At 40.7% G+C, this 12,739-nt stretch overlaps 1 protein-coding gene across 1 annotated transcript in view; it reads right to left on the minus strand.

Moving 5' to 3' along the window:
* The window catches only part of NT5C2 (5'-nucleotidase, cytosolic II), a 120,258-nt gene extending 112,057 nt beyond the window's left edge, over positions 1 to 8,201 (minus strand). Inside the window, exon 1 of the mRNA XM_006831305.1 lies at positions 8,171 to 8,201. The gene's annotated coding sequence lies outside the window, so the exon portion shown is untranslated. The remainder of the gene's footprint in view (positions 1 to 8,170) is intronic.
* Between the last annotated feature and the right edge of the window lie 4,538 nt (positions 8,202 to 12,739).

A 12,739-nucleotide genomic window follows, 5' to 3' on the forward strand; every position in this document is an offset into this window, starting at 1 on the left:
CATCAACTAAGAAGAGAAGGACTAAGAACTGGTGGCCAGGAGCAGACTTGCAGAATGTGCCCTTTGGAGATGTAATTTAGTATATATGCCTGAGTGGGTTTTTTTGTTTGTGTGTTTTTTAAAAAATGCTAAAGTAGATAGAGAGAAATACTTTTAAGTGATGGTATATGGAGGGGATTATAATCAATGTAATGAAACAAGTTATATGAATTGTTGAATTTCTGATGATGTACCCTGTAAACTTTCACTCAATCCACAATAAAAACCTTAAATTTAAAAAAAAAAAACTCTATTCCGCTCCAGTTGTAAACATAAATGATTAAACAATCAGAACATTAATAATATGGGATAAAATCTACCATAAAGGCTATACAGTAAAATAAAAGTAAAGGACAGAATCTTCTTATATCATTACCTACAAACCATTCCTCATGACAGTTTTCCTCTATGATCTTCTCTAACTATTTTAGCATTACTATAACAAACTTCTGAACTCTACTCATGGAACTTCAGTAAGTCATCTATTTATGCTTAGCTATACAGCTCACCAGATGCTCCTCGGAAACCCTTTACATTCGCTATGGGTCAGAACTGACTCGACAGCACTTAACAACATTGTACTATATTCTTGTCAATGGCCAATAGTCGTAATTTAAGTGCTGCAGATATCCACACATATCCTGCTTTATTTTTATTTATTGTATTTAACACCTCCAGACATATCTGATAGTTTGGGTATCAGCAGTCCTTCTCTCTAAAATGTAAGCTCATGGAAGGTGGGGCTTTGTTTTGTTTGCTGCTATTTCTCTAGTACCCTGAACAGTAAACTTGCTGTATACTCCATTGCTAAGTGACATCGAGTAGGTTCCAACTCATAGGACCCTGCATAGGGTTTCCTAGCAGCAGCTGGTGGATTTGAACTGCCAACCTTGTAGTTCGCAATTCAGTGCTCATCCTACAGCACCACACTAGGAGTTCTCCAAATTACAAAATATTAAATGAATGAACTATTAAAACCTCTATATTTGAGTCTCTTCTAGAAGCTAACTTTTGTGTAAATTTTAAAATGCAAGAATGTTGAACAAGTTCCTTCTAACGCTCAATTGAATTTTGCGAATCTTACTCTTGGTTCAGAAACACCTAAGATTCTTGGCTTGATTAATGTAATATTTCTCGAACATTTCTACATCAGGCCTTGGAATAAAAGGTTCCTTGTTCTCTAGTGGAAAATAACAAAGATGACATCTTGTCAAGGAAGAAATGCAGTACCTACTGCCGTACCAATTTGTTTTTCTTCTTCAAAAATCAACATGCTCCTATCTCAAGTCTGAAACTGCAACTCAAAATAATGAATTTTTTCATCTGTCCCTAAAGTTATGAACACATACAAAAAATACCTGAATTAAGTTTGTTCTCTGACTATTCCGATGCTGGTACTCCTAAAACTTGGTTATTCTGGCCCTATCACACGGAATACTACGTATTTGTTCTATATCAACATATGAAGGCTGTTTTTAATTGAATGTTTTTGTGAAAATACCATACAACTAACAGTAGCATGGTTATTGACACAATGGAACAAGGGAGCATGTAATGGAAAGAAAAATATTTCAAATGATTCGAATTGATGATACGTATTATGCGATCTACTTCTTCAAAAACATTGCTACAAGTAACTAAGGTCTTTCAAAAACATAAAGGGACAACAGTGTTTACATTCAGTCAATATATAATAGTGTGCCCCCTTAGTAAGGATCCTATTTTTAAAAGACAGTTAAATTCTGCTTTATTACAAAACAAATTCATTCTTTTACCAATGGAGCTCCAGCTCACCATTCAACTTTCTTTTTAGCTTTTATCTTTTCCTCTTAAAATATAACAAAAAGACATAAAATTAGGCAGAAATAAACATCACAGGCATGTCTGACTTTTTATATGCAAATTCATTTTTAAAGTTTAGTCTACTTATTTGGTAAAAATCAGATACGAGTAGTCAAAAACTATTGCTACAAAATCATAGCCACCTTGATTAAACAAAAATATCCAACTATGAAGTTATTGCTTCTCAGTATATCTTTCATCTATGTCATCTAACTCTACCCTGAAGAAATTTGCATTCTTTGACTTACACCATGTCAAACGGGCAGTTTTTGTGACCTTGAAGGACTCAAACTGTACTCCTCTTAAATGTTCTCTGATTTGGGGAAACACAAAAGAAGTCTCAAGGGCAAGATCATGGCTGGAAGGTGATGGGGTAAGGTTTCCCAACAAAATTCTCATGGGACAAGCCCTTGGTACCCTCAAAGAATGAGCAGGGGCATTGTTGTGAAGAAAAATAATTTCTTCAGCACAACTTTCTGGCCTTTTTCTCAATTTTCAATTTTCTTAAAACTTCATAATAAGCCCCACCATGGTCATCTTGTGTCCTCGGAGAAAATCTATTAAGATGATCTCTTTGGAATCTCAAAAAAAAAACCCCAAAAAACCAGTCACCATAACCTTCTGAGTTGATCTTCTCTACATTGAATTTAAGTGGCCCAAGAGATCACTTCAAAAGCCACTGTTTTGATAGGTCCTTTTTCTGAAGGCACACTAATAAGACTAAGACAAGTGTCTTACTGAGAGAACTTGTCTACAGTCCACTGATTACAGAAATAGGTTTTGTTTGGAATAAACCTATACATGTATGCACTAGAATTCTAGTAACAACATTTTTTAACTTACCCTTAAATTCATGAGTTCAACACCTTAATAATGCCAACATAATAGCAAACATTTGAGTGTTGACTATTTTCATCTATTATTGTACGTATACCTATTCCTCCCTTATGAACTATCTTGCCATCCAACATTTTGCATTTACAATCATTAGGGGGTGGCTTTAACTGACGGAAATTTGTTTCCTCATAATACAGGCCACCACTCATGTGTCAGTTGGTTGTACTGTGGTGGCCTACATTTTGCTGTGATGCTGCAAGCTATGCTACCAGTGTTTGAAACATCAGCAGGGTCACCCATGGTGGACAGGTTTTAACGGAGTTTCGAGACTAGACAGACTAGAAAGAAGGAGTAGCTGATTACTTCTGAATTTTTTTATTGTTGTTTAGTGCTGTCAAGTCAGCTCCAAACTCACAGTGACCCTGTATAGGGTTTTCCAAGGAGCAGCTGATGGTTTGAACTGCCAACCTTGTGGTGTGCAGCCCAGTGTTGATCCTACAGTGCCACACCAGTTCTCTGAATTTTAGCCTCTGGAAACCTATAAATAGCAGCAGAGCATTGTTAGAGTGTTGGAAGATAAAAACACTATGAAGAGCAATGGAATATGTCCATTGTGGCAAAAGATGAGATCCTTAGATTGGATGGCACTTAAAATATGACTGGGAAAAAGATGTCTCCTCAAAGATAAGTTGACCATGATGCCATAAGAAGAAACAAATCTGTGTTGGAAAAAGTACAGCCAGAAAGTTCCTTAGAAGCCAGGACAGACAGCTTCATCTCTCACACTTTGGACATGTTATCAGGAGGGACCAGTCCCTGGAGTAGGAAATCATGCTTGGTAAAGTAGAAGGTCAGCGAAAAAACTTTTTTCACTGACCCTAACAAGATGGCTTGGCACAGTGGCAGCAGCAATGGGCTCAAGCATAGCAACAACTGTGAGGTTGGCTCAGGACCAGGCAGGGTTTCATTCTGTTGTGCATAAGGTCACTATGAGTCGGTTCCGACTTGATGGCACCTAACAATATTAAAAAAGGAAAAAGGCCATTAAAATTCAGGCACCAGAGTTGTCTTCTCTTTCCAATCAGATTCTGACATACCAAGATCTCTCATCTCACATTCTTGATATTTCCCCACCAAGAGAGTCACACAAAAGCTAGTTTATTGCCCAGAAAGTCAATTTAATCCTTCTAGATAAGCACTAACCACAACCCGCAAGGTCAGCAGTTCAAACCCAGCAGTCATGCCTCAGAAACCCTTTACAAGGTTGCTATGAGTTGGAACTGACTTGACAGCACACAGCAACAAACAATTCTGTATTCAGAATGCTGGAGTGGCAGTGTAAGATAAGCACTGGACTGCCAACCCTAAGCTAGGTGGTTCAAACTAGTCACTCCTCAGAAACCCTATACAGGGCCGCTATGAGTCAGAACTGACTTAATAGGACTTAAGGAGTCCTGGTGTGGCACTGTGGGTTAATGTGCCAGACTGCAAAGCCATTTGAACTACAAGGTTGGCGTTTGAAGCTCACAAGCTGCTCCTTGAAAACCCTCTACAGGGTCGCTATGGGTTGGAACAACTCAACGGCACTTAACAACAACAACAGCAACAAAAACAATTCTGTACTCAGCCTAAATGTGGGCAGTTTTGCTGTCCTGCAGGCAATTTGCTATTTTATTGGTTTGTTGTTAGTTGTTTTTCACAAAACAAAAACTGCCACTGCAAACTTTGGTAACCAATCTTTATAAAATGCTATTAGATTTCAATCAGTAAAAAGTTACATAAGGCTGTGCCAAATGACAAGAACCTTGGAACTCCGTAACAATTTGTTATCTACTTCCATACTGCAATTAACTTCTCAGTTCTAAACTTAAAACAAAAGCAAAACACAACAACTATTTATATATATATACATATTTTTAAGTCATCTTAGTTCATTAATTCTACTCTATCTGCATAACCTATAAATAGCCTATTAGAATTTCTCTATCCAGTTTTATTACATTTTACTTCTCTACCAAACTCTTTGCTTTAATGAGAGTAATCTCCCACCCCTCACTTATCAATATGGTTAGGTTCCAAAGACTAGATTGCTAGATTGTTATGTGAAAATGGAGGATGACCATTGAGATCACAAAATGGAAGATGACTACTTCATTAAGTAACTGCCAACATAGTCCAGCCAAGATGACACAAATCCTTAACCTTCACAACCAGCGTTACTCTAGCCTCACATCTTGCATACCAGCATTCATTACTGTCAGGCATACATTGTTAACGAGCAAACTAGTTGAACAGATTTTTTTTTACTACTGTCTTAATGTTAGATAATGAGCTAGTCAATAAGTAAGGAGTTGTTGTATTCATCATACCCTTAATACATGCACTTTAGCATGTTTTTCTTATGCTAACTAGTCCCATTCTCTAAGATGCTCTCCCTGATCCCACTAACCTACGGTAATCTCTCTGCACTGTAACCATAAATAGTAAAAGCTGGTCTTTCCATTTAATCCACACAACCCTGTGAAACTTAATTTTCAAGACAAGAAAATCTGAATGAGTTTCTCTACGGCTAATTAAACTCTACAAGGTTATACAACTGACTCCTGGCCTTACTGCTCATAAGTCGCTAAACATATGCCTTGAAATAGTTAACGCTTATCTTAAATGTTAAATATTTAACATTTAGATGTTATCTGACCTGTTTAATATATGACATCTTTCCAAAAAAAAATTTACTAAGAGCCCATGTCCCAGGCATTGCTGATTTACTGGGCATAAAAAATTGAGTAGCATAAATGGCTAAACACTAAAGGCACCTTGGAAGATAGTCCTGGCAATCTGTTTCCAAAGGCCACAGCCTTGAAAATACTTTGGAGTCCTGCTACATGTTAGGTCACCATGCGTTAGAATCAACTTGAGAGCAGCTGACAACAGGGCCTTTACAAATAAAAAGGAAATCAACTTTCTAAATATATGGATGTTCCAGAAACTTGAATAAGTATAAAATTCAAATATTGTACATAGTAACCATAACTATATAAAAACCTTACAGGTTTTTTTTTTTTTTTTTTTTAAAGCATAGTCTTATAAATAACATAATAAAGTTGGGCTTGTTTACTATTTCATTGAAATTAAGCATTTTGATGAGTTAATCAGGCAATTAAAAACATTTTTTAAAAAGCTTAATGTGCTTCTTTCTTTCCCCATAAAATAGTACAGAAAGAGTCTAGAGGTACGTCCCCTCTCTGTAATATGGCTTTCCTTAGGGAGTTGCAGGTGGTATCACTAATAAGGCTTACATAAGTAAATATCTGCAAGGTAGGTGGTTCAAGCTCACCAGCCGCTTCTTGGAAACCCTATGCAGGGTTGCCAATGGGTCGGAATCAACTCGACAGCACTTAACAACAACAACATAATTCTAAACTTCTGGGAACTTGTAGCAGATTGCAAATTTGCATACCATAGAATCGTAAATTTTAGAGTAAACAAAACTGCAGAAATCTCATTTTACAGCTTCAATTCTGAACTCTAAATCCTGATCTGAGGCAAATAATAACACAAGCTATCTGTTACAGGAGTCTTGGCATGATGCTGTAAGATAAGCAATAGTCTGCTAGCCTCAAGTTAGAGGGGTTCAAATTCAACTAGTCGCTCTTTGGAAACCCTATTCAGTGTCCAAGAGTTGGAACCGATTCGTTGGCACTTAACAGCAACAACATACTCCTATGACTTATATTGTAATGAAATTGCTCATTGCATTTCAGAAATAAAGTTTGTGCTAGCATCAGCCCAAAACATAGAGTTCGGATTTCAATGACTAGTATGCTGTTTTTGTTTGTGCCATGGATCAAGTATGTTCCAACTCACTGTGACCCTGTATAGGTTTTCCAAAGAGCGACTGGTAATTTTGAACCATCAACCTTGAGGTTAGCAGTCCAGTGCTTATCCTAGAGCGTTGCTGTTGTTGTTGTTGTTGTTAAGTACCATGGAATCGGTTCTGACTCATAGTGACCCTGCACAGGGTTTCCAAGGCTGTAAATCTTTACGGGAGCAGAACGCCTCATCTTTCTCCCGCGGAACCGCTGGTAGTTTTGAAATGCTGACCTTGAGGTCGGCAGCCCGACTCGTAACCACTGCGCTACCAAAGCGTTAGCAGTGCCTAATTGAATTTCACCTCTCCAGGCCTGGATAAATTCTATTCACTCTTAAAAGTGTGATGGAAAATATTTTAAATACCTGAAGCCTTCCCCATTAAGTCCCCATGGTAAATAGCATGATTTCAATATTTTGCCTTTCACATTACAGTTCACAGAGTTTGTATCGGTTGCCTTAAGAGGTAAAACGAATATCGCCCATAGACATTACGAAGCAACTATAGTTGAACCATGAAGAACACTGCAACCAGAGGCGGGCTCTCACTCTCACACACACCCTCTAACGGTGACTAGTCATTTCCCGAGCACTGTACTTCAGAATACTATTCTCACACTAACGACTCAAAAGCTGAAAATGTAGGAAAGCAAACACCCAGACACCTAATCTAACAACTGCTTTAAAAAAGCTGTGGCCTACCAAAGTCAAACAGCAACATTAGGCTTAGAACGAATGATTCAGGCCTCAGATTTGCCTCTCACTCTGGGCTCTCACCGGCTTCAGGGGTCCCCCGAGAAAAATAAAGGAGTAGGCCACCGAATTGCTAAACCCCTGATTTGGAAGCCATTTGAAAACAGCACGCATGTTTTTTGCGGTGGGCTGCAATTCGACGTGAGCTTGCAATTCCAGGAAGTGCTGGAAACTAGCATCTGAGCTAACAAGTTGGCAGTTTCTTGTGGTTCGTCCTAAAACGCAGTCAAACCTTGCATCCTACCACAAGGCATCCTGAGTTCCTAGGCGTCGAAAGGGAAGCGCAGGGGTGGAAAGAGGGTAGCCACGCCAGGGCCAAGCAAAAGGAGCGGAAAAGTGGCCTCGGTTGCAGATTGGACGAAGCCCGGAGGTGGCCGAAAAAACTAGGCAGAACTAAGTGAAGGAGTGTCCGCGGACCAGTGGGATGCGGGCTACCCTTTAGTGAGAGAAAAGGGGCGAGCAGAACAGAACAGTGAGGACGGTTCTACAGCGGTCGAGGGCCGCACTACCAAAGATATGGCGGGGTCCGAACGAGCCCACGGCAGGGAGACAATGGCGCGGGCGTGACGTGGCCGGGAGCGTCGCCACAACGGGAGGAAGGGGCTGCGCAGGGCGGGGGTGACCCAGGGGTGGGGACCGTGAGGAGACGCAGGAGCAGAGTCCACGGGCGCGCAAGTAGGGGATCTGACTAAGGACAGGGCTGGGGGCGCGGCGGCCGGGGACGAGGACAGGCGGCGGCCCCTGGTCAGGGTCGCGCGCTCCACTATGCTTCCTTCCTCCCTCACACGCCCCCTCCCTGCCGCCCGCCCGCGGGTCCCACCGCACTCACCGGCCCCGCCGTACCGATACAATCCCAACGCGCAACTGCCGCAGCCGCTTCGCCACGCGCCCTCCCAGCCCGCGCAGCCCGGGCCCCGCCCCCAGCTCGCGCACAGCCAGGGACCCGGCGCTGTTCCATCCTCCAGCTCCGCCGCAGAACCCGGCAGCAACTATGCTCCCTAACCACGCAGCGGGAGGGGCGGGGCGATCGCGGCTAGCGCCTGGGCTACTCGCGTGGGTCTGGGGATCTTCAAACCACTGTCGTTGCGGAACTGTGCAGTGACGCACGTTGACAGACCTTGTCTTTTAGGTCTTCGTCACTTGACTTTCTGCAGAGGCCCTTTAATAGGCTTCGAGCTACCCTTCTCTAGCGTCTTAGATGATTCTCGGACGCCTCCCAGCAAAGGGAGACAGCGTCTTTTTCCCAGTCACTAAAAGTCAACGGACCTCAAGGCCCCTCTGGTCCAGGCCCCGCACTGACTCCCCTTGGTGATTAAAAACACCGACTTTGGAATTTGCCAGGACAGCGTGGAATCCCAGTTCCACCACTTATAAATTACATGAACTATACCAGTTCCCTTATTTATAATACAAGGATCCATAATGAGAGACCCTACAACGAAGATGAAATAGAGTAATGAGGCAAGACGCTTAGCACAGCCCTAGCTCGTAGAAATCACTCAATAAAAGTTGTTAGATGCCTTCAGTCGCTTCCGACTCATAGCAACCCTACGCACAATTGTGCCATCCTCACAATTGTTAAGGTCCAGCTCATTGCTGCTGCCACTGTGTCAGCACATATCTCGTTGAGGGTCTTCCTCTTTTCCTCTGATCCTCTACTTGTCCAAGCATGACGTCCTCCAGGGACTGGTCCCTCCTGATAACATGGCCAAAGTATCAGGGACAAGACTCACCCTCCTGGTTTCTAAGGAGCATTCTGCCTGTACTTGTAACAGATTTGTTGGTTCTTCTGGCAGGCCCTGGTACTTTCAATATTACTCTCCAACACTACAATTCAAATGCATCAATTCTTCTACTCTCTTCCTATTTCATTACCCAACTTTTACAAGCATTTGAGATAACTGAAAATGCCCTAACTTGGGTCAGGCACACCTTAGTCTTCAATGTGATTTCTTTGCTCTTAAACATTTTAAAGAGATCTTGTGCAATAGATTTGCCTAATGCAATAAGTCATTTGACTTCGTGACTGCTACTTCCATGAATAAATGCATGTTATTTATTCACCCCGTGGTGAGGATTTTTGTTTTCTTTACATTGAGGTGCAACCCATACTGTCTTTCATCTTCATCAGTAAGAATTTTAAGTCCACTTTGCTTTCAAGCAAGGGTGTATCATCTGCATGTTGCAGGTTGTTAATAACTCTTCCTCTAATTCTGATGCCACATACTTTATATAATTCAACTTCTCAGATTATCTGCTCAACATACAGATTGAATAAGTATGGTGAAAGGATACAACCCTGTTGCATGCCTTTCCTAATTTTAAAGAATTCAGTATCCCCTTGTTGTGTTCTAACAACTATCACTTGGTCTATATACAGGTTGTTCATGAGCACAACTAAGTGTTCTAGAATACTCACTCTTTGCAACGTTATCCATAGTTTTTCATGATCCACATAATGAAAAGCCTTTACATAGTCAATGAAGCACAAGTAAACACCTTTCTGTATTCTCAACTTTTGGCCAAGATACATCTTACATTTCTAGTTCTATGACCTCTTCTGAATCCGACTTGAACTTCTGGCTGTTATCTGTCAATGTACTTTTGCAACTGTTTTTGAATTATCTTCAGAAAAATTCTGCTTGCATGTGATATTAGTGATGTAATTCCATGATTTCCACATTCCATTGGGTCACCTCTCTTTGTAATGGGTTCAAATATGGATCTCTCCCAATTGGTTGGCTAGTGAGCTACCTGTCTTCTAAATTCCCAGGTATAGAAGAGTGAGCACCTCTAGTGCTGCATTAATTTGTTGAAAGATTTCAGTTTGTAGCCCATCAATTCTTGGAACCTTGTTTTTGCCTTCAGTGCAGCTTGGATTTCTTCTTTCAGTACCATCGGTTATTGATAGTATGCCTTTTATAATGGTTGAACATCAACCATTCCTTTATGATACAATGAATGTTAGTTTTTATTGTATGGAGGAGTTTCTGAGTGGCATAATCACTAATGACTAATAACAGAACTGTAGCTGGTTGGAACCTGCCCAGTAGACCCTTTGGTAGAGTAAGTTTGGCAACCTGGTTGTGAAAGCAGCCTTGAAAACATCATGAAGCAGCTCTACTCTGCACACAGAGTTTTAATCAACTGGAAAAGACAACCCACTAGAAAAATGGACAAAGATTATAAAGACATAGTTCACAGGAAAGGATATACAAACTGCCTATCAATGTACAAAAAGATGCCCAACCTCACTATTAACCAGGGAAATGCAAATTAAAACTGAGATTGGCAAGGCAATTGTCAAGTTTTATATTGTCAAAGACCATAAATTGGTGCAACCTCTTCAGAGGGCCAATTAGATAGCAGCTATTAAATATATTTCTTAGCAGTACTACTTCTAGGTATCTACCATAACTCCACATACATATAGAGATATATGGTGTGGTGCTGTAGGATAAGCACTGGACTGCTAACCTCAAGGTTGTTGATGCAAATCCACCAGCCACTCCTCAGAAACTCTATACAGAGTCGCTATGAGTTGGAGGCAACTCAACTGCACTTACCAGCAATAACATAAAGATAACCACTAGAATTTTGCTTATAAGAAAAAAAATTCACAATCAGCCTTAACGCCCACTAATAGAGGAATGATAAAGTGTATAGAACACACATATGATGGAGTTTTATAGAGAAATAAAATGAGTGACCTTGATCTACATGTATCAATAATGATAACATCTCAAAGTCATACTACAGAATGAAAACAGCAAGTTGCAGTATGATATCTGTATGTTGGTCATGTTAATGCCATCAAGTCAGCTCAAGCTCATAGTGACTCTATGCACAACAGAACAAACCAGTCCAGTCCTGTGCCATCCTTACAACTGTTATGTTTGAACCCATTGTTGCATCCATTGTGTCAATCCATCTCATTGGGGTTAATTTTTTTATCATGCACTAGGTTTGTAAAAGATTATTTTAAACAACTGGAGGATTGAAGTTTTCAAAGACTTTATTTTGTCCAGATCAACCATCAACAATCATGGAAGAAGTAGTTAAGAAATCAAACAGGACCTATACAAAAAAAAACTACAAAACACTACTATAAGAAACCAAAAGAGATTTACAGAAATGGAAGAATATACCATGCTCATGGATAGGTAGACTTAACATTGTGAAAATGTCAATACTACCCAAAGCAATCTACAGATACAAGGAAATCTCAATCCAAATTCCAACAACATTCTTTAAATAAATGGAAAAAATAGTCACAAACTTTATATGGAAATGAAAGAAGCCTCAGACAAGCAAAGCACTGCTTAAGAAGAACAAAGTTGGAGGTTTCTCACTTCCTGTTCTCAAACTTTACTACACAGCCACAGTAATCAAACCAGCCTTGTAAGAAGAATAATTAGGCAGGTTTGCATGGGCTAAGTGGGACAGAGGTAAATAATGATGTATGCACAACCTTGGAACAACAGGGCTCTGGGATAAAGGGATTGAGACATCATTGGAATGGGTAAAAGGGGGGAAACAATGTTAAGACACTTGGCTGTCTTTTGAATCTTGGTCTCCCTTTCACACCATTATAAAATAGACACTTGAGGAGGAAAGCAAGGAATAGCCAGAAATATCACCATAGAAACCTTGTAAGTCTGTCTTCTGCCTATAACTGACTGGAATACCTAAAATGGGGCTACAACATGCCCAGTGAAAGAGGCTTCCTGTGGAGCCTCTGCATTACATAAAACCATAGGTGGAATCCTGAATCCAATCCAGAATATTCTGAGGTGGGAAATTTCCACTGGAAAGGACAAACAGAGCAGCCTGGAGCAGCTAGAAGAATAGAAGATACTTCTTGAAAGAAAGACCGACAGGAAAAATACAAAACAATAATGGCAGTCTGACTGATTACTACAAGAACAAGCAAGTTGCTCGCCCAGGAGACATCAAGGCAAGTGGTCAGGTCCCCTCAGAGCAAACCCCCTTCCAAGACTAAGACTCAATGGGAATACCCGCTCTGATTGGTGACCACGTTCGTCACCAATAAGGGGAAGTGAGGGGAAAACAGCAATGAATCTGCAAGCTAAGCCCTACGATGTTCAATAGACTCCTGTGAACCCTGGTGGAGACCTGTTGGCCAGCAGTGTAAGACCTGGGGATTCTTGGGCCCAGAGTCAGTGACATAGCCAAAGAGGACTAGAGTGGAGAGTAAAGCATCCAGCTGGTAAGAAGAGAGGGCATATGCACAAGAACACCCACTTGACCTGGCTTCAATGACTGGATGATCAGAGCTCAAGTAGAAGAAAGAAGAGGGAAAAAAAAGAGTAATCTGATACAATCTGATGAACTTGACTTACACCTATGGATGCAGTAGCTCATACGAGGGAACAAA

Source organism: Chrysochloris asiatica, unplaced genomic scaffold (assembly GCF_000296735.1).
Source record: "Chrysochloris asiatica unplaced genomic scaffold, ChrAsi1.0 scaffold00003, whole genome shotgun sequence".
Classification (NCBI taxonomy): Eukaryota; Metazoa; Chordata; class Mammalia; order Afrosoricida; family Chrysochloridae; genus Chrysochloris; species Chrysochloris asiatica.